General features: G+C 43.4%; 1 protein-coding gene across 2 annotated transcripts in view; it reads right to left on the minus strand.

Moving 5' to 3' along the window:
- The window catches only part of CDC42BPB (CDC42 binding protein kinase beta), an 867880-nt gene that overhangs the window by 667074 nt on the left and 179557 nt on the right, over positions 1-21249 (minus strand). The window lies entirely within an intron of this gene.

A 21249-nucleotide genomic window follows, 5' to 3' on the forward strand; every position in this document is an offset into this window, starting at 1 on the left:
GCCGAATTCCAGCCTCCCAGACTCAAAGGATCCTGTCCTGGAAGGTTTTCTCCAACCGCGACTGGAAGGATGCCTGCCATCGCCTGTGTGCGGTGGCCGTCGCTGAAACTCTCCTTCCTCTGCCCTGCAAAGTGTCAAAGAGGGGTACATCGATGCATTCGGCATTAAGGTATGGGTTGCACTTTGCTCCTGGACCCGACCCGAAGAATCCTTGCACCTGAATGTCCTGGGCACCTCTCAACAGAGCTAACAGCAGGAAATACAACCTTCAGCGACCCCCCCCAATCAATCCATGTAGTCATCTCGGAAAATAGGAGTCAGGGGTGAAGTAAACACAAAGCCTTTGCCTCCCGCTGTCGTCCATAGGAAACCATTGAGAGCAAGTCTCTTTATAACCATCCATTCCACTGCTTTTTGTTCATCATAAGAAAACATTTAACTTACCTAGTAACTGTGTTGCATTTCTTCTTTTGAACAATCACCAACACGAGTAACTTACCTGCTACTGACATTCTAGGGAGAAGTATTGTGACATTTGGGCACAACACACCACTATTCTTAGTGATTGTAGCTCTGATGCCTGGGACTATCACTTGAGACTTTGTTCCATCTTACTGCAACACTTTACTTCCCTCCTTTGTTGATTTAAGTTACGTTAAAGGATATTTTTCAACCGCGCACTATCACCACCGGAGTAGTCCCCTGGCGCTTTGACGGATCTGAACAGCAAGAGGGTGGGGTAGGTTAGTAGGACTGAGCGGAAAGAAGCGCACAAGTGGTGTGATGTGCTGTTGGCAGCTTCAGATCTGTTTACACCATTCGCTGAAGCGTGGGTGTGATTTTTTTCAGTCAGTAGTTATGTGCTGTTGTGTGTGTGGCTATGTGTGATGCGTTTAGTTGTGATATAGTGAAAAGCGTGCTCTATGTTGTGTAATATAGGTATGATTGTGTTATGTTCAGAATTAGAGAGATGTAAGCAGAGGGATGAGATTTTTAGTGGGTTTGTTAGTGTTGGCGCTCCATTGTACCTCCTCTGCTTTGGGCACCTGTTATACGTTTCTCTGCCAGTGGTGCGTGTATTGAGGTGAGCTGGGGGGTGGATGGGAGGGGTCTCTCCTGTATTCTGTGTAGTATTGTTGGTTGTCTGCAGGGGTATTTAGTGACAATGCCTGCTACACCCCCCACACCCCAGCTGATGGATTTCTACACCGCTTTGGTCCTTGGAATATCCCAGTGTGCAGCCGTCATCCCCTTCCTGTGCTCCTTGAGGGAGAAGGGGAAGCTTCCCTGTGTTCTTGAGCTAGGTGGTAGGTAGCCACTCTTTCCCCTTCAACTCGTATTACCTCTGTATGAGGTTCAACATAGGCCGTTCCCATCTCTTCATTAAGGTCCTCCGTGGGGACCCGGGTCTCCCCCCCACTCTGAAGTGTCGCCGCCTCCCTGCACTTGTCGTGGTTGTCGTGGTACACTTCAGTCCTCAGTCTTGCGACATCTATTAATTCCGAGAGGTGTGGGTGTTTCCCATTCGTTTTCATCCGGTCCAGAGTTTAACAGCCAGGTTTTTGGGCTTTTTCTGAATTTTAGATGGTCCTTCACGTTTCGTATTTCTCTCGGGAGGGATTTCCACATTTTTGTGGCTAGGCAAGAAAATGCTGATCCACCATGTTTTTTCCTTATTTACGGTTAAGGTTCCAGGTGGATGTCATTGTTGCTCTGTGCGTTATGCACATCGTTTGGAATGCGATTTGTTTTTTGACTGGCAGCCAGCGCAGCATCTTTAGTGCAGGAGTGATGTGGTCTCTACGTGAGAGTTTGAGGAGGCGCCTGGCCGCTGCATTCCATATACGTTGTAGTTTCTTCAATAGGTAATCCGGCATTCTGAGGTATAGGCTGTTGGCGTGGCCTATCCTCGACATGAGGGGGAAATGATGGCTAGTGTTTTGTGCGTAAAGGAGAGGAATGGTAGAATCTTTTTGATTGTGTGTACGGGGCACAAGCATTTATTGATTGTTGCGTTTACTTGTGGTTCTAGTGTTAGCACATTGTAAATTAGGATACAAAGGTTGACTATTTTTGATGCTGTGGGAGCTGCTCCTAGTTCTTTTGGCCATGGCATGTATGGGTTGCTTTCCTGCTTTTTGGATATAATCATAATTTCAGCCTTGTCCAGTTTGAGGCTGTTTGTTTTCATCCTATCGTAGAGTGCTATCAGGCAGTCTACTAGCATTGTGTTCTCCTCTTGTACATCTTCAAATATGTAGATTTGGGTGTCATCTGTGTAGCTGTAGCAGGTGAGGCTGGGCTTTTGGATGAAGTTGATTAGTGTGAAGTAGATGTTGAAGAGGAGTGGGGATAGGGAGGATTCTGCAGTACTCCACAGGTGGTGGCCCGCAGGGCTGATTTGAATGGTTGTACCCATGCTGTAATCCAGAGCAGCGCTGTAGCTGTGATCCCTATTTCTTCCATTCTCCTGATTAAGATGTTGTGGTCGTCTGTGCTGAACGCAGCTGAGAGGTCAAGTAGTATCAGTGCATATTTTGTGTTGGAGTCTTCGTTGGTCTTTACGTCATCCCAGATGGAGAGAAGTGTCATCTCTGTCCCTCTCATAGGTCTGAAGCAGACTTGTGCCTGGTCCAATAGTTGGTGTATTTCTACGTGCTCTAGTGTTTGTTCGTAGACATTGGTTTCTAGCAGTTTTGCTGGATCCGGAATGTTTGATATATCTGTATGTAGTTTGAGAGGTCTTCCAAATCACCTGTAGCATCCTTGAGAAGTGGTTTGATGTACGCAGATTTGAAAGATTGTGGTACTCTTCCCGTCAAGAGCAATTGGTGGAAGATGTTTCTGTGGCATTCCATGATGTGCCTTGTGTAAGGATTGATTTATTGATGTCTGCTGGAAAGGGGTCCATTGGTGATCCTAATTTATTGCTAAGTTTCACAAGCTTGATGAATTGCTCTACTGATATTTGTGCGAAGCTTTGCAGTTTATTCTGTGGTTCCCGGGTTGGTGGAGCATGGTGCACAGTCTGGTCGACTGGTTTGCTTGGTATGATCCAATGTATGTCGTTGATTTTATTTTATTTTTGAAGCAATCTGCAAGGTTGTTGCATAGTTTTTGTGAAGGCACTGGTGTGTTGATGCATCCAGGTGGGTTTGGTATCTCATTTAGGATGTTGAATAGTTATTTTTGGGTGTTGGTTGATATTGCGATTCGGTTGAATGCATTTTAAGAACAAATGTTGACTGTATGACAAATATAACATACCCAATACTTGCAATTGCTTAGATTAACATGCTTTTTTGACAGATCACATTTTGTTGTCACTGCTTCCGAAGGGGGAACCCTTTCCCATGAGGCTACGCTGGTGAAGCCACTACCCAATAGTCCCAGAGGGTGGTACTCAGCGGGTGGATCTCATGGGAGGGGAGACCACCTTTGGGACCAGTGACGAATATCTAGGGAGAACGTGGTATTCCTACCAAAGACATGACCATGGCCCTTTTCCAAAATGACCCCACCTTTCCTTCCCTTCCCCCTCACTCCTCTCCACAATTACAGTCACATCCCATCTACTTTGCTAAGGCAATTCCATTAGAGAACACAGAAACAACAAGGAATACTAGTGTTAACATCTCAATACGTTCTTAGTATTTTCTAAAATTATTTTTTATTGAAATTTAGCAGAAATTAATCTACTTTTTCCAATTTATATATAATAAAGGAAAACATTTACATATATTATAGTAATTACAATAACAAATAAATATAGAAGAAAGAAGGAAAGAAAAAAAGATCTTTTTAGACAATTGTAAGCTTATCATAATAATCAATTGCATAAATGCTACGTTACAGAAGGGAAAATAGCTACAATAGTTTTTTTTAACAGCCTTACATTCTTAACAATTTACATAAGTATTGTATAAAACAGTCAAATGACATAAAATCTAAAAAGCTTAACATTTGTCTGCTAGCCAATTTCATTATCATGAAACAAAGTATTGAAACAATTTCCCAGGGCTATATTTAGACTTGTCTTGGTAGAATTGAGAAGAAAAGCCCATCTGAATTCAGGCTGAACATTTGCAACTGAGGACATATGTTTCACAAACAATTTGTTTCTCAAAGGAATCAGCGCTGTTTACTCTATAATTAGATGTTCTAATGTTTCTTTTTGTGCCAAATCACAACAAAATCTACAAAAGAAAATCGCTGACCCATCGATTTGTTTTCGTCGAGTTAAGACATCGAGAATGCCAAAGATTGAAACGCATTTTTACCATGGCCATGCGAATTTGTGGGGACGGTGTTCTGATCAAATATGGTTCTACAACTCCCATTCTCTTGTCAGCATAGCACTTAAAGTGCTTGTACTGCAAGCATAAAGAGTGAGTTAGAATCCAATCTTGGAGGAAGATTTTCTTTTTCGCTCTTACTGGATTAAATATAAGCGTTTGCAAATCCACGTCTGCCATTACTGATACTTGATAAACATATCTTGTCCATTTCTGGATGAAAACATGATTTGAAGTAAATAAATGAGCCGCTAGAATTGATTGTTCATTAGTGTTGACAAGACATTTACGCAAGACGGCACATAATTGCCAATGATATTTCGCACTTGTGGAAAACAGGCCCAACTCATATCGCAAACAAACTCCGGGAGTAGATTGTAGTACTTTAAGAATCTGGCTCCAAAATGTGGTCTCCAATTTATTCAAGAAATTGGGGGACGTTATTATTCTCGATTCTACTCCATATAACACAGGGGAAACTTTCTGTTGCCAAAACACAAGTGCAGGATTGATGGTAAATTTACCATACTTGTATAATATTATTTTTGTTTGAGATATGGCACATGTTAGCTTATCTTGTAGCAAATTTGAATGTACTGAGGCAGAATTGTTACCTCAAAGGGTAGGCCCAGATATCTATAGTAAGGCACAATATCTAAGATAATATCTTTCACTCTCCATACAAATTGATTTCTGCGTGTTGCTCTAGGGGTAAATGCTACAATTTGTGACTTTGACATTCATTGATAATTTTCATCAAAATACATGGTTATAACAGATAATAGTTTTTGTAATCCTGTTGGAGTTTTAGATATGAGAACAAGATCATCGGCATACCATAATGCCTGTATTGGAATTGTGTTTAATTTGGGTGAATCAGACGCAATATGATTAAAGATGTTTCTGGCGTCATGAATAAAAAAATTAAATAAGGCCGAGGCCAAAATACAGCCCTGCTTCAGGCCTCTTGCAGTTCGTATCACGGTGGACAGCAGGCCCCCGAATGTCAGACGGACCTGAATAGAAGTTGAAGAGTGCAACAAATAAATGAGGTCAATCAGATCTTGTGGACACTGAGCTTTAACTCATTTCTCAATCAGCTTCACCCTTGAAACAGAGTAAAATGCTGTGTTTAAGTCAATAAACGCGAAGAACAGCGACGAGTTAGTATTTTTTGCTTGTTCTTTCAAAGCATTTATTATCATTAGGTTAACTGAAGTCCCAAGACCCGAAACAAATCCTGTTTGATTTCGATCCCGAACATTAAATGACTGTGACCATTTGTTGAATTCTCTTAGTACTAGGCGGTTGAAGATTTTGCCAGGAGAATCTAGGAGAGCTATTGGTCGATAATTGGATGGAATGCCACGATCACCTTTTTTAAAGATTGGTACTATGATCGATGTGCGCCATGAGTCCGGGATTTTCTTTGTACGAATGATGCGTTGAAAAATATTAAGGATGGTGGCCCAGTGTTTAGGATGTTGTTTTAACATCGGATTATTAATTCCGTCTGGTCCAGCTGCTCTAGAGGAAGATTTTGCTACGAGTTCTTCAATAATCACTTCAGAGCATTCCAAGTTCCAGGAATTAGATTGTGTTTCATGATGGAAAACGTCATAAGACTTATCCATATATAAAGTTGTAAAGTGAGCAATCCATTCGATTTCTGAAACTCTGTTTGCTTGCGAAACAAATTGATTAATAGTTGTATTCAAATGTAATAATTGCCAAATTTCCGCCAAGTTTTTAGTTAAGGTAGCAACCAGAAACGCTTCACCATCCTGTTAGAACAATTTTCCTTTGTGTGATCTGACCCAAGTCCTAAAGCGAGATTTGATAATTTTACAAGCTTTGATCATCTCAAGCAGAGGTAAGCATTTAGTGGCTCGCAATTCCTTATGAAAGACTTTTTTTGCTTGTTGGATAGCTTGATTAAATACATGGTTGTGTTTATTCATAATGGGAATGCCAGAATTTTTGAATATTGACAAGGTATTTACATAAGATTGGGCTTGACATGAAGTTAATTGATCACACAAAATCGCATTAAATGCACTTAAGGACTTTGGGGTCCACTTAAAGCGTGTCTTAGAGTTATTTATACTAAGGGCTTGGGACATCCAAGTTTGTTCTTGTTAGTTTTCAAGACCCAATCTCGGGCAGTTAAGTGTTAACATGTGATGATCGCTTGCAGATTGCATTATTATTTTGAGACTTGCCGCTTGCATGAAGAGCGCATTTGATAAATAGATATAATCTATTGGGCTTTTTGAAGTGCCTCTCTGCCAAGTAAAATGAGATGGAATATCCCCGGCAAGGAGCATTAGTCATTTGCATGCCAAAATGATTCATGTAGTTCTTCCATTTGTTTATTTCGAGAGTTTTCTTGCCATTAGGAGATTTAGTACAATCTAAATTGAGGTCTCCAGCTAGAACAACCAACATGATTTCATTTGTTTTCGCAATCAATTCCAATAGTTTTGTCAAATCTCTATAGAAAAGGCTATCCGAGATTGCTGCAGGATTTCTATATAGATTAATTCTGGCTAGGGCATGACCATCAAATATGACCTTAACCAGTTGCATGAAATTATTGGGACTGGCCCATTGGACTAATTCTATAGACTAGCTAGTTTTAACTGCTACTAGCAGGCCTGCCATGGGACCGCCCTTTTGTGCAGAAATTGCTGGAATAAAAGCTACATCATGATTGTCCCATAGGGGAGGAGAGGTCATCCAGGTTTCTTGTAACATTACTATGTCAGCATCAAAAAGCAAGCTGTTTTGGTCCCACTGCAAGTGGTTGTGGCCTCGCGTGTTCCAACTATTAAGTGTGATAAGACTTGTTTGTCTTTCAGAAGAAATTTGCTGCAATGGTGGTTATGTTTGCGAATTAGTGGGGTGATCATTGGTTGTTTTATGGTCTAAAGAACAGAAAGAGCATTGACATTCCACTTGGCCAGAATTTTGGGATTTCTGCGTCTCACATGAAGTTTCCAAGTTCTTCCTTTCGGGATCTTGTGCTAAAAGAAAGCCCATATTGAATAGCGCCATCTTTGCTCGCCATAGTGTGTTTAGTACCAGACCAGATTTCATCCAAAGGCGAACTATGGATAAGTTTACGTCGCAGATAAATTCAACTTGCTGCTGTCAGGTCTTCCAGTTCAGGGATGTCGTTAAAAATGTTAAGAACACTTGTTCTAGAAAGATCATATTGATGGTGTGGGGCAGCTCTGCATTTCAATATGAGCGTATGACAATTGATGAAATTATTCTTTTTTCATTTGGAATCACATTTCTGCAACTTGGTTTTGGATCCCTCTGCCACATGTTTGTGTTGCGGCGGGTGTTTTGGAAACCTGGAGTATCATTAGTTAAAGTGTTGTTATGCAGATGTGATGTGCTTACTTCCATAATGTTTGAATTGATACTACTGTTTGGGACAAAGTTAAGTTGCTTAAAATATGCTTCAATGGCTGTTTTCATAGTATCATTATGTTCATTCATCGTCTGCGATTGCATTCCTTCATTAACAATTACATGCGTAATGTTTGCAAAGGCGACTTGCTTTGATTTTTCTGCATTTTCAGGTTGATTCGGCTTTGGTTGGAGTGCAATTGTTTTGCGAGGTTGCATAATTTCAGTCGGATTTATCGCAGCCCCTACATTTGCTTTACTAGTACACTGAGAAAGGTATGCATCGACTGCTGCTTTAATAGCAGCATTCCACCAAGACACTTTGCTTTGGGAGGTAGGGTAATCTGAGCGTTCTGCCAGATGGATAGAGCGAATTGAACACTAGTCCTGACTAACAAATGTAGCAGGTAGTGTGCAATATTAGAAGGTGACAGTCAATGGGATTGACATGAGCCTTTTTACACCATATCATAAATCACATCCATTTATTGTAGTAACAGTGTCTTGTGTTTGCTTTACAAGCTTCTTTTAAGATGTCCATGCACCATTGAGGTAGGTACATTGAATTGCTCAAACTCTAGGACCTCAGGAGCCAGGCTAAATTGAGTGTCTGAGGTTGTGGATGGAGTGTTGTCCCCTGATGCTGCGCAAGCATATTGTAAGGGAATGGTAGTTTCACTGGTGGACAGACCGAAATCTTTATCTGATATGGGAACCAGGTTTGGGGCACCCACATTGGCGCTATTGGGATCGTGAGATGTTCTTGATGCATTTTGTGGTTTTTCTTCAGCAATGGTGTTGGGGGGGATTTGGGGTGCGGGGGAGTCATACGACAAGATCCCTGACCAGCTCATCCACAGTGGAATCCCCTGGACAATCATGTTGGGGAAACCTGGATTCGTAAGCGGGGCATTTTGCATTCTCTTGTATTGCAAAGAGATATTTTTTGGATGCCCCCATTGTTTGAAGATGTTATTTGTAATGCCTATGTGCAATTCCCACTTGTGTTCTGAGGGTAGCCTGTGTGTCTGCTGAGCACATCTGCAAGACAGTTGTGTCCCCCTGGAACTTGTTGCGCCAAGAGGAAGATGTTCTTCTGCAGAGACCCATTCCAGATCTTTTGTGCAAGTATGGACAGACTTAGTGAGTGTGTTCCGCCCTGTTTATGTAAAACATGGCAGTAGTACTGTCCGTGAGGACCAGTACTGTCTTGCCTGTTAACTGGTGTTGAAATGCTTGCAAGTCTTTGTAAACTGCCATTAGTTCCAGTATGTTGATATGTTTTTTCAACAAGGACTGTGACTACATTCCGTGTGCTGTTTGGTGGAGATAACGAGCACCCCAACTTGAAAGTGGTGAGTTTGTTAGAGTGGCTTCCACTGCTGGTGCAAGAAATATTGCCTTTAAACATGTTCTATTTTGTCTACCAGTGCAGTGCTTGTACTACATACTGCGAAACCACCACTAGATCGTCCAAGTGACCGTTTGCTTGAGACCACAGTTTCGCCAGCCACTCTTGACTTGGACGCATGCGCAAACTTGCGTGTGGTACTTAAATGCAGGAAGCCATAATCCTGAGAAGGCACATTACCTTTTGAACAGTTATCTGGTGAATGACTGAAACAAGGAACCTTAAGCAGCATGTTTTGTACACTTTTGACAGAAGGAAATACAAGTGCTTTGTTTGATTGTATTACTGAGTAATTGTATTGGATTGGCTGCGGTACGCGACTGATTTCTTCTCGTTGATTGAGGAGACCAACTGAAAAAGAAGGTTGATCATGGTTCGTTTGTGACACATTTGAGGAGTAGTTCCTGTTAATAGCCAGTCGTCCAGATAAGGGTATACATGGATGGACTGCGTGCGTAAGTGGGCTGCTACTACTGCCAAAACTTTGGTGAACACCTGAGGGGCTGATAAGATGCTGAAGGGTAACACCTTGAATTGATATGTGCATGGACCCCACCTTGAACCTCTGTACTTTCAATTGGCTGGCAACATTGAAATATGAAAATATGCATCTTTCCTATACAATGTTGCCATGTAATCTCCCCTCAATAGGAGAGGGATTACTTCCTGCAGGGGTGTCATTTTGAATTTTTGCCGTTTTATGTACTTGTTTGCGGGACACAGGTCCAACACAGGGCACATAGTTAGGCGTTTCTTTGGAACAAGGAAGTACACTGAATACATACCCTGGTTTACTTCATCCTGGGGAACCAGTTCCATTTCTCCTTTTTCGCGTAGACAGCAGACTTCTGCTTGAAGGATTAGCTGGTGTACTTTTGCCATTTTCCTGGATCTGTGCGGATGGTCGCACGATATCTCTAGGCATTTGATACAGCAGCCTACTGACAATCCTGACAACTCCCACTTGTCTGCTGCGATTCCCTGCCGTGCGTGGATGAATTGTGAAATTTGACGCCCTACAGAGAAAATATGGGAATGAGGACTGAAAGGGTGACTATTATGATTAGGTTACGAACCAAAGACCCCTGTGTGAAAGAAGATAGTTACCCTTTGGATTACCCCTGGAAGCGAAAGGTGCGGCTAATATTAAAAGCACCACACTACATGAAGTGTTTATGAGAGTTTGGCCTAAGCTTTTTTGCGTTTCTTGTTCCTTTTTTGCATTTTCCAACGCGTTGCCAAAGGTTCTGCCACTTAAAACCTCATTCTCAATAGGCACATTAGAGTTGCTTGGGTTTCTGGATAAAAGCCTGAATTTCTAAGCCAAGAATTGGGCTTGAGTAGGGTACTTTCAACCACTATTCTTTCTGCAGTGTCTGATGCATTTAATGAATTTTTATTAATGGAATGATCAACTTGCTTTCCTTCTGAATCTGTCTAAAGGATTTCGGAACGTAACAGCTCTAGCATGGCATCTAACTGTTCCTCTACCATGTACTATTGTGCTCCATTATAAGCAGCCATCAGCATTTTGTTGTTGGAAACCTTTGATAGGAAGCCGAGGTTGCTACTCTTACCTAAGGAATAGAGCTTTTTACTTTCCTTATCTGGTGGAGCTTCTCCTGTAAGGGCCGGCTTGAAGCTTTTCTCTATGCGCAGATTTACTGCTTTTGTAAGAGAATTAATTGTTAGAGACAGTAAAATCTGTTTGACAGCTTGGATGTATTGCCCTACCGACTTCTTTTCATTTAAAATATTGTCAACAAAGTCTGAATCTTCCTCAGACTCGTGCATTTCTATTTTAAAATGTTCAGCAGCTTTCTATAATAAATCGTTAAGGAGGAGTTGGTCATCTATAGTCAACTGGGTCATCTATATCACTACCCTGGCCCTTATCAATAGAAATATCTGCACCGTCATCCACATTAATTATACTGCGAGTGTCGCAGACAAATTGCGTGCAATGGCTGTTTTTCCATGGAAACATTTCTGTTTAATGGATTTCTTTCTAAAAAATAAAAATAAAAAAAAAAGACAGACACCTTGTCCATAATTTCCTCTAAACATTGTTTGGTCCATGTGCCTTTCTTTGGAGTTTCCTGTAAAGAACACACAATTTCCTCTAGGTGAAGTGTATGGGAATCTTTGTGAAAAGCTTGAGATAATGTGGTTGAAGACCTAGTGTATTGTGTGCAACGATTTATGGGCTCTCGCCACTTCTCCCCAGGGGGGGGATCCCTTCTCTGTGAGGATAGGGAGTTGAGGCCGCTAGCCAATAGTCCCACTAGCGGTTGTGGAAAGCGGGACATCACAGGGAGAGAGTAACATCATGGGGATAAGGACCCCCATTCCGTGAAGGAACTCTAGACCCCTTTTCCCTTGGCACCAAGTCCTTGTCAGAAATCCCTGAAAACACTACTGTGTTATGTAAAGGTTCTTCTGTCTTTGATCTACGAATCAATATGACCCAGATGGCGAAGAACCAAAGAGATCTGCAGAGTAATAACAGACTGCTTGGATATAGTACTGGAAAGAGTTGGCCTCAAGGAGGCCTAAAGAGCACTTTAACAACAACATTGGATGGATTGAACTCTACGCTGGGGAGGATCCAGCCCCACGAAATAGAGTGAGGAAGGACTGGGAAGTGAGAACAGGCGGCGTGAAGCCAGACAAGCCTGGGAAGTTCGTACCTGGGAACGCAAAGCTGCAAGGATGCTGATCCCCAGTGGTGGGGCCTCCGAGGAACTGTCAGCGGAGCATAACATAGGTAACCAAGCTCCTGACCAACCGAAGAGACAGAGAAACCAGCAGTGGTGTGGCCTCAAGGAAGTGGATCATGTGGTCCTGCAACTGTGCCGGAGCCATGTGGGCCAAGTCTCCTCAGAGCCACAAATAAAGTGGGGAGCGGAGTGAAGAAACCAGGAGATGCAAAAGCAAACTGAGTCAGCCTCCCCAGGACAAACCAGCGACGCAGTAACACACTTCAGATAACGGGAACAGCAGGCGCCCCGGTAGGGTTTGGGGGCAAGTCCAGAGCAGCTCGGGAGTGATCTCCCTCATCCCAGTTGTGACACCAAGAGAGTCCTGAGAATCTCAGGAATGACCTCCCTCTTCACAGTAGTGACACACAGAGAATCAAGAGCCAAGAGAAACTCAGGAGTAAACTCCCTTGTCACAGTAGTGATACCCAAAGAACTAAGAGCCAAGAGATCCCCTGGAGTAGCTTCCCTCATCATAGTAGTGATAATCCACGATTTAAGAATCATGAGTGCGGTTAGGACAGTTTTTCAAAGTCCAATCAAGGGCTTCATAAAACCATACATCTGAGACAGTACATAAGCTCCACTCTTAGTATAAGGCTGTACCACCTGAGAATATGGTAGAATGGACAGAATAGCCAGACTTATCTTATGAGGGAGAGAGGGTTGTAGGTTGGTACACAGAAATTGTACCATACATATGGTCCAAAGAAACACTGATACACTATGTATTGCAAAAAAATAAATGGTTTACTTAAATACAAGTAGGGCCAAATACATCTTGGGGAAATAAGTAATATAACACATCATATAAACACAATTATAAAAGCCAACTCAATAGTAAAGGGATACAGCTCAAAGTATAACTGTATTAAGAATAGCAATCAACAGTTCAAGGTGAGTCAAAGCTATTACACATTCAGAATGCATTAAAGCTATTCTTGGGGAGTAAAACCAGGTTAGATATACTTTTAGAATACAGTCAGTAATTCAGGGGCAGTAGAAACTGTCAGTCATGCAGTGACACTCAGTTAAGAAATCACTTAATAAACCAATCCCGTTACAAGTATACTTCTTGTAACATTACTTTTTAGAACTCATTTCAGAGCTAGTAAAAACTTTGGGGGGCCTCAAGCGACTCAATGCTAAGTATGAACCCTTAAAAATTGTTTTAGAATGCACTAAGCAAATCCTAATTATACTTTAAGACACAGGGTAAGTAATGGACCCTAAGACTATTTTGGAAATGCTTTGAGCGGTACAGGGGAGGCATAACCCAGGGTTACACGTTTAGAAGAGCAGCAGCTATTCAAGGTAACTAACCATGTACTTTTTAAGAGGGGCAACAAGCAACTCATAAGACAAGCATTAACTTCTAGACGGTTTTATGTCTGTAGAAAGCAGATTGGGGGGCAAAACCCAATTACACTTTAAGAACACAATGTTATTCAAGGTAGATAAACCCTATCGATAAGCTTTTACACTCATTCAGTTAAGCAATGATAAAACTATACCACCACGCATTACTTTTCAGAAGGGCGGAGGGGGGCACACCATTCAAAGTAAGTAAAGCAACTTATATACATTTTAGAGGGCACAATGCAACTCAGTTAAGTATAACTTAAGGACACTTTGTAACTTCTTCTTTCACAAGAGATACAGTTACCACACTCATTCTTTCAGCAAGTAAGTACTTTTACACTTAGCCTTTTCTTATGCAGTCCTTCTCTAATCTATAGCACAGGTTCACTGAGGCAGAAGAGGGACCCTAGCGGTCTGGGTGCCAGCTGTAGGCAGGTTGAGATAGGTTTCAGCTGCAGGAAAGTCAAAGTTCCATAGGAGATCTTCAACAATAAGTATTCACTTTCAGAGCTTAAGAGAAGGCTCACTATTTGTGTTCCAGCATTAGGCCTGGGCAAGTGGTATGGGCAAACTCCCAGCTGCACTCAGCCACAAAGTATGCACACTAGACTGAAGTTAAGTCTTACCCAAGCCCACACAGTACCTTAGGAGAAAAGAAGAGCTTCTGGGTGCATGCCTTCAGGATGCAGCGGCACAGGACTCAGTCCCTGAATTCTTGGTCTGGAGACGAAAGAACTGGACACTGGATGGGAACTTGCAGCAGTCATCAGAGGAGGAGGTTTAAAGTCAAGGGTAAACTGGGACATTCTCCAAGCGTGAATATAAGTGTCGATTCCCGCCACCATCCCTACTGTGAAGGCCCAAGCCGGATGTAGGCCGAAGCCTGGGAAGAGACGTCAAAGATGGGCGTCGATCCTCAATCAAATGTCGGTGGATACCGCTTGGTCAGTCTAGCATCGAAGTCAACGTTCAGTAGCGATGGCGATATATTAAAGATTATATAAAGGATAATATCAAGCTAGCTATAAAAAGCTAGGATGCAACCACCTAAGATGGAGGAAAAAAACAATCCGAGGACCCACGTGTGAAGGACCATGCGTATAGTACATGTCACACTAGGGATAGTAGTAGAGAAACGCCCCGTCAACGCCACTTTTAGAACTTCAAAAACAAGTCATGCAATACTCTGCACTAACCATTAGATGACGGTCTATGCAAAGCATGTGGTTCTAAGCTGATCCAGAAATATGTTTATAATTGAGTGTTATGCAATATGATCACCTTGATTCATTTATTAGTGTGTGTTTAAGGCCTAGAATAAATACTGCATTTGTATACGTCCGCCGGTCTACATTGAATTAGTGTGTGCTTCACTGTGTGGACTCGTTGTAGACCGCTGACCCCACTCACCCTCCTGAGAATAGCCCCGACTGCTCTCCATTGCTACTTTGATTAGGTTTTGGCAAACCTCTCAGAGTTCCCCCATTCACTATAACTAGGGTGGCCTCCTAAAATCTCTTCGCCAGGCTAGATTCTAGAAATCCATCTGAACAATTTTACACTCTAGCTCTTGGACCAGAACACCACTAAACTGTTCACTGGACAATTGTGTTCCTCTGGAACATGTTGTGCTTGAATGTGGAATTTTCTTTTGAGACACCACTGCCACATGTTTTTAGCGATCAGGGACAACCCTACTGAGTGTGTGCAGCCTTGTTTGTTGTGATGTTGTCTGTGTTGATGAAGAGGCTCCACCGGCCCCCAATCAGGACTTTTTTAAAAGAGTATATTGTCATTTTGATAGCTAGTAGCGCCAACAAATGTAGGCATTGATTGGCTGGCTGTGCTGGCTGCCGCCCTGTTGCAGGGAGATGCTGGCAATGTGCCCCCTTGTGCCTGTCAAGGATGCATCTGTTGCGATGGTTACCTGCATCTGCAAGTTGACAAAGGATCTCCTTTTGATCATGTGTTTTTGTCCACCATTTGAAGGATACTGCCAGTTTTTGCAAAACTGCCACTAGATCGTCCCACTTGCCTGTTCCTGGAGACCACTGCTCTGCTAGCCACTGTTGTAAAGGGTGCATGTTAAGGCATGCATGTGGGACTATGAAGATGCAGGAAGCAATCATGCTGAGGTGCTCCATACCTTTTCGGACACCGGCTATGTAACAAGGGATTGGCGCTAGTACTGCTTGCACTTGTTCTCTTGTTAAGGGGAAGCCTTTGCTGTTTGCGAGTCTATCACTGCCCCTGGTACGCTTTTGTTTTAGCTTGGGAGACGACTTTGCTTTGTTTCGTTAATGGAAAACCCCAAGCTGTGCAAGAGATTTACTATTCCTGCGCATGCAGGAGGCAATGTTTTGCATTCTCCTGCTACTAGCAAATCATCCAGATAAAGGAACACTAGGATTTCCTTGCGGCGCAGGTTAGCTGCCACCACTGCAAGCACTCCGACACACACACACAAGGTGCAGAAGCAATTGCAAAAAGGAGCACTTTGAATGGGAAGTGTCTTGTCTACTTTGAAGCAGAGATATTTGTGATGACCTGAGAACATTGAAATATGAAAGTAAGCATCTTTCATATCCAGTGTTGCCATATACTCCCTCTACTTTAGTAGTGTAATGACCTCTTAGAGGGTAGTCATTCTAAATGTCTGTAGGTCTCAGGACGAAAACTGTCCTCTTTGTTTTGTCTTTTTTAGGACCATGAAGTATAGAGAATAAATTCCTTCATTTACCGGATCCTGAGGAACTTGCTTGGCTTCTTTTTATGTTTGAGCTTTGAGCTTGTGTTTCCTCTTGAAGTAGCGGAAGATAGCACCCACTTGTCTATTATCCCCGCCCATACATGAGTGAGAGGTTTTTCGTCCTAATGGGGTGGGGGAGGGGGGAACAACCCCGCTAGTCATTACTTTGTGGCACTGGCAGCCTCCCTGGGGGTTTGGCCTCACCTGTGGCCTTCGCCATGTCTGCGCTGTTCTGGAGCATCTGGAAAACCCATCTGCTTTACACAGAGTATGGACTTGTGGACTCTGTATACAGTTGGGTATGAAAACTGAACCGACTAGAAGAGGCACCAGTTTGCTGAAAAGATTTGCCTATTACTTATCTCAGACTTTTAATGTCTCATGCTCTTTGTTGGCTTTCTCAAGTTCTTCATCCACTGCTTCCCCAAACAGGCGTATCTCTTATACAGGCATGGCCAGCAGGGTTGGCTGTGTTTCGGTTTGAACCCAGAACTTCTAAGCCATGCATGACTCTTAATGACTGTGGCCACGGTAACTAGCCGACCAGCTTTCTCAGCCGAATCTAATGATTTTTTTATTACCGCATTCAAAGACTGCTTCACTGCAAATGTCGCCTTATTCATGGCGGATCTTAACGGTTTTCAGAGTTCATAAATCTCATCCTGTTGTACCTTGCCACTTACACAGTTGAATTTGTAATGCATACCTCGCATGCGGCAGAAGTGGCTATGTTTGTTCCAGCTTCAATGTAAGATTCAAACTGGAGCTGCCATGGGAAAAAGACCCATACCTGCCTTCCTGCCTATCCAAAAACACAAAACCCATACCCGGTACTCTGTCTACCCTCACCCTCACAACATAAGACCTTCCACTCGGCATTGTGCCTCCCCACTAGTACACATTATATACATTGTTTGCAATTGTCATACATATGACAGATCTATGTTGAATATAGGTCATAAGTTGGAAATATTGGGGTTTTGTGTCCAAAAATCAAATTGGATGTCAATGTTTGTTACAGAAATATGTTCAATTGTCTAAAAGTGGTATGAAAAAAGTGTATATAAGAATGGTTTTTAACTTTGTTATATGAATAAAATAATATTTTGATAAACAAGCACAAGTTTTCAGTGGAAACAGATTGAAGTAGTTTGTGTGTGACATAAATGCCATGAATATTTTGCTTTTCACATGATAAAAGGAACCAACCTGGCAAAATATAAGAAGCGTCTTAAATGAAAAATATGTTCATAGAGTATGTATCATTGCGTTAGAACGAAAAAAGGGGTTGAGCCAGTCCCACAATCTGGTGTAGTGGCTTGCAGGTCAGGCACAGATCTGTTGGTTGTCTCCATAACGATCAGTTTGTCTTCAGAGCTGCCAGAAGCACGGAAACTGCGCTCCTGAACATCTGTGAGGCCCTGCTCTTCACGCTTGACTGTAACCTTCTTTCTGACCTCATTCTCCTCAATCTTTCGTCTGCTTTCGACACGGTCAACCATGCAATCCTGCTGAACCACCTCCGTGGTAACCTGGGTGTCGATGATCAGGCCTTGACCTTGCTGACCTTTCTCAATGACCATCCCTCTCAGGTCCAACTGTGGTCCTTCCTCTCTTACATCTCTCTCTGCCTGTGGTGTTCCCAGGGGTTTAACCTCTCTACCTGGTTGTTCAATACCTGGCACCTCTTGCCCACCACACATTGCTGCTCTCTGCTCCAACTTTAGGTGTTATGCAGAAGACACCCAGCTCTCTTTCAGGCTCCCCCCAGCAGCCTCTTCTCCTTCTCTCATTCCTGACTGTCTGCAAATCAGGAGTGGTGTGCCGGCAATGAGCTCTGCCTTTATGCCAGTAAGACAGAGATCCTGCTCATCGGAAGACCAGGTTCCTCCTTTCCTCTCTCTGGCTGCCCACTCTGGGTCCTCTTCCTATCTGTGAGGCTAAGAACCTAGAAGCCATCTTCATCTCCACCTTCTCCTCACATTCCCAACGTCTCTATGAAGTCAAACTATCAGCTGCACCTACTCAGAGGTATTCTTCCTTTCCTCACTTTCCCCCAGAAGCTCACTGTCTCCAGAGCTCTGGTCCTCTCAAGGCTGGACTACTGCAACAGCCTCTTTCTAAATCTTCCTGCCTCTACTCTCCGTCCTCTACAAGTTATCCACAACAGGACTGCAAGACTTATCCTTGGCCTCAAGCCCACAGATTGCATCTCTCCAGCTCTGAAATCTCTTCATTGGCTCCCAGCGGCAGCAAGGATCATGTTCAAGACCCTCTGCATCGGTCGGAGGCCTGGGACCGCACTACCTCCAACTGTTCCTAAGTATCTCCCACCTCAAGCTCTCTGCTCATCCAGCTCCACCTCTCTGAGGGTCAGCTGCTTTTCCAAGCAGAGAGTTGGGAGCCGATCTCTTTTTTTCAGCTGGAGACTCCCTCTGGAACAGCCTCCCTGCCTCTCTCAACTTGAGCAGAACCATCTTCGCTTCCGGAAGCAACTCAAGACCTTCCTCTTAGCTTCCGTTTTTCTCTTCCTCTCCATGCTGATGACCCGTCTGTTCCACGCACTGGCCACTCTCTGAACTTGAGCCCAGGTCCCTGCCTGTCCAGTTGCACCTCGCACTGCCTCTTGGCTCCCCCAGCACTTGTGGTCTATCTGTAACCCTACAGTCCCCTTTCTCTGCACTTTGGAACAACCCGCTAGCTGCATTTTTTTTTGTTATTACCTGCACTTCTCCACCCCTACCTCTTGCACTTCACCCCTTCCCCTTCCCAGCGCTTGAGCGATCTGAATGACACATGGCCTAGTTAGTTGTCGTTTTGTGCTCCCTCTGTTCCCCCCCCACCCCTCCTTGTCTTGTCACGTCTACAAACTCTTGTGTACAGGCGCGTTATAAATGCCATATCATATATCATCTGAGCAACACTCAATCTGCTAACCTACCTTTCAGGATTTGTATCTCATTTTCCTTACACATCACCCTAAGGCTTTACTTTGCACCATATCCTCGATTTCTCTTCACCCTCCACCTCCTTACAATTAACTTTCAGACGTCTGTTCCCCTTTTGCAGCATCATTTAACCCTCAACTCAATTTCTGCCATTTACCTTACCTGCAAACCCCTCTCTTGTCCACATTGGTCATTCACTAATCCTCTGTCACTCAACCCTTCCATTGGCCTGCTCACATGGAGATGGTAAATCACATTTATTTGCCAGTTCAGCCTCCGCCAGACACGACAAGCAGTCGTGGTTGGATCTTGCTTGTAATTATAGCTATGGGGGTCTGCACTTGAACAACGCAGAGCGAAAGACGCCAAGTGGCCTTGCTTTTCATTGTGATCCTAATTGCTCTTTCTTGGGTTGTTGGCTGCATATTTCAGAGGGTACTGCGAAGGGCTTCAGCTTTGGATCTAGTGATGGAGAGGGAGGAAGAGGGACCTAGCATATTTATGTGCGTTTTCCAGGAAGTGCGGGTGCTTCCTTTCAAAACAGTTAAATTGTTTTTTACAAAGGGCCATGGTAAGTGAAATTAAGGGCATCTCTAATGTCCCCTTTCTCACAACTTTTCCCATGTAATGACTAAAAGGGCCACAACTGACTTTTGTGCATACAAAATGTCCAGTAGAGGTATGAATCACTACTGTGGATAAACCATTTCCATCTTAAAAGTGAAGATGGAAATTTTTAAAACACCTTTTTGTGTTCCCTGCGGCGAAGGTGGTATTTCTGAAATATCTCCAAAGGTATTCCAGAAATTCCACCCACAACAGTGGTAAATCTGAATTGGAAGATTTTCAGAAATACTACTGGTGGTGCTGGTACATTTATTTCAGCTGTATTTCATTAAAAAAACTGGCCAACTTCAGATGACCCACTTAGTTTTGATTCTAAGGTTAGGTAACACCTGAATGATGCATCTTTCAGTGCATGCTTTTCAACTGTGTCCAAAAGTGAGAACCACAAACATTCCAACAGCCATTTCTATAACCACAATAGTAATATCCATGGGTGTTACTCAGTGTGCTATTGAACTATTTCTGTAATGAACTCACAAAAGGTCAAGAAATGTACCAGAACAGAGGAAGCAATATTAGAGACACGGAGGATAAAGTCTCTAAGCTATGGACCCTTACTTCCTTGGCAAGCAGGCGTCGCAGTAAGTTACTGAGAATCACAATAGGCTAAAGGTGGATAGGGCGCTTTGGGGCCAATATTACCATTCAGGGTCACAGAATCTGTCATTTAAATATGCACATCGCCGCTGTATGCGGTATGAACTTGCGACTATGGCCTAGGCTCTTTGCCCTCTCACTGTGGAGGTCCACATGTGGACGCAAACTGCAACACTGCTGATATTAAGACTACTGACTCGCTCCATCTACAAAAAAGCTGAGCAGGCTATTCAGCATTCTGCTCCTTCAAGGCAGGCTGAAATTTGAATGAGTGTGTCTTTGAGGATTTCCTTTTTGCATTTTGTAGCTCTGGCTCAGGGAGCCATTGTCCAGCCAGCTTGGGGGTCAATTGCCCCCTTGCCCCTCTTCCCAGTCCGCCGCTGGTAATGACAGAGTACTACGGAGACTCTGCAACTCCTTGTTGACAGGGCAGAGTAAGATGTATTCTCTGACCTGGCCTCCGCCTCACCCACCATCATGCTTTGTGGAGCTCCACAAGGCTCCTGCCTCTCTCCCACCCTCTACAACATCTTTACTCACCCACTCTCTCATCCTCGATGCTATGGATATCTCCTACACAAACTATGCGGACGATACCCAGATCCTCCTCACCCTCACAGGCAACTATGACGAAGACTCTGCTATGCTTGACAACATCTACAACACCATCCAGGCCTGGATGGCAGCAAACGGACTATGCCTCAACTCTGACAAGACTGAACTCCTCCTGGTAGGTTCCCCCGACACACTGACACACTAAAAAACCTCGACTCACAGTTTACCCACTTCACTATCGACTCCATTAAAATCCCAGTATCAGACTCAGTTAAAACACAAGGAGTCATTTTGGACTCAACGTATCCGTGAACAAACAAGTCAGTAGTGCTATCGCCTCCCCGACAGCCTACCATGCCAAACTAATTAATGCAGCTAGACCATTTCTCTCCAAAGAGAACTGCACCAACATAGCCAGAGCCATCACAGGCTCAAGGTTCGACTACTGCAATGTTCCCTTCCTTGGAACCTCCACCAAAAACCTGGATAGACTACAAATCATCCAGAACAACGCACTGCGCGCAGC

This window comes from Ambystoma mexicanum, chromosome 14 (genome assembly GCF_040938575.1).
Source record: "Ambystoma mexicanum isolate Mex_15411 chromosome 14, UKY_AmexF1_1, whole genome shotgun sequence".
NCBI classification, from domain to species: Eukaryota; Metazoa; Chordata; class Amphibia; order Caudata; family Ambystomatidae; genus Ambystoma; species Ambystoma mexicanum.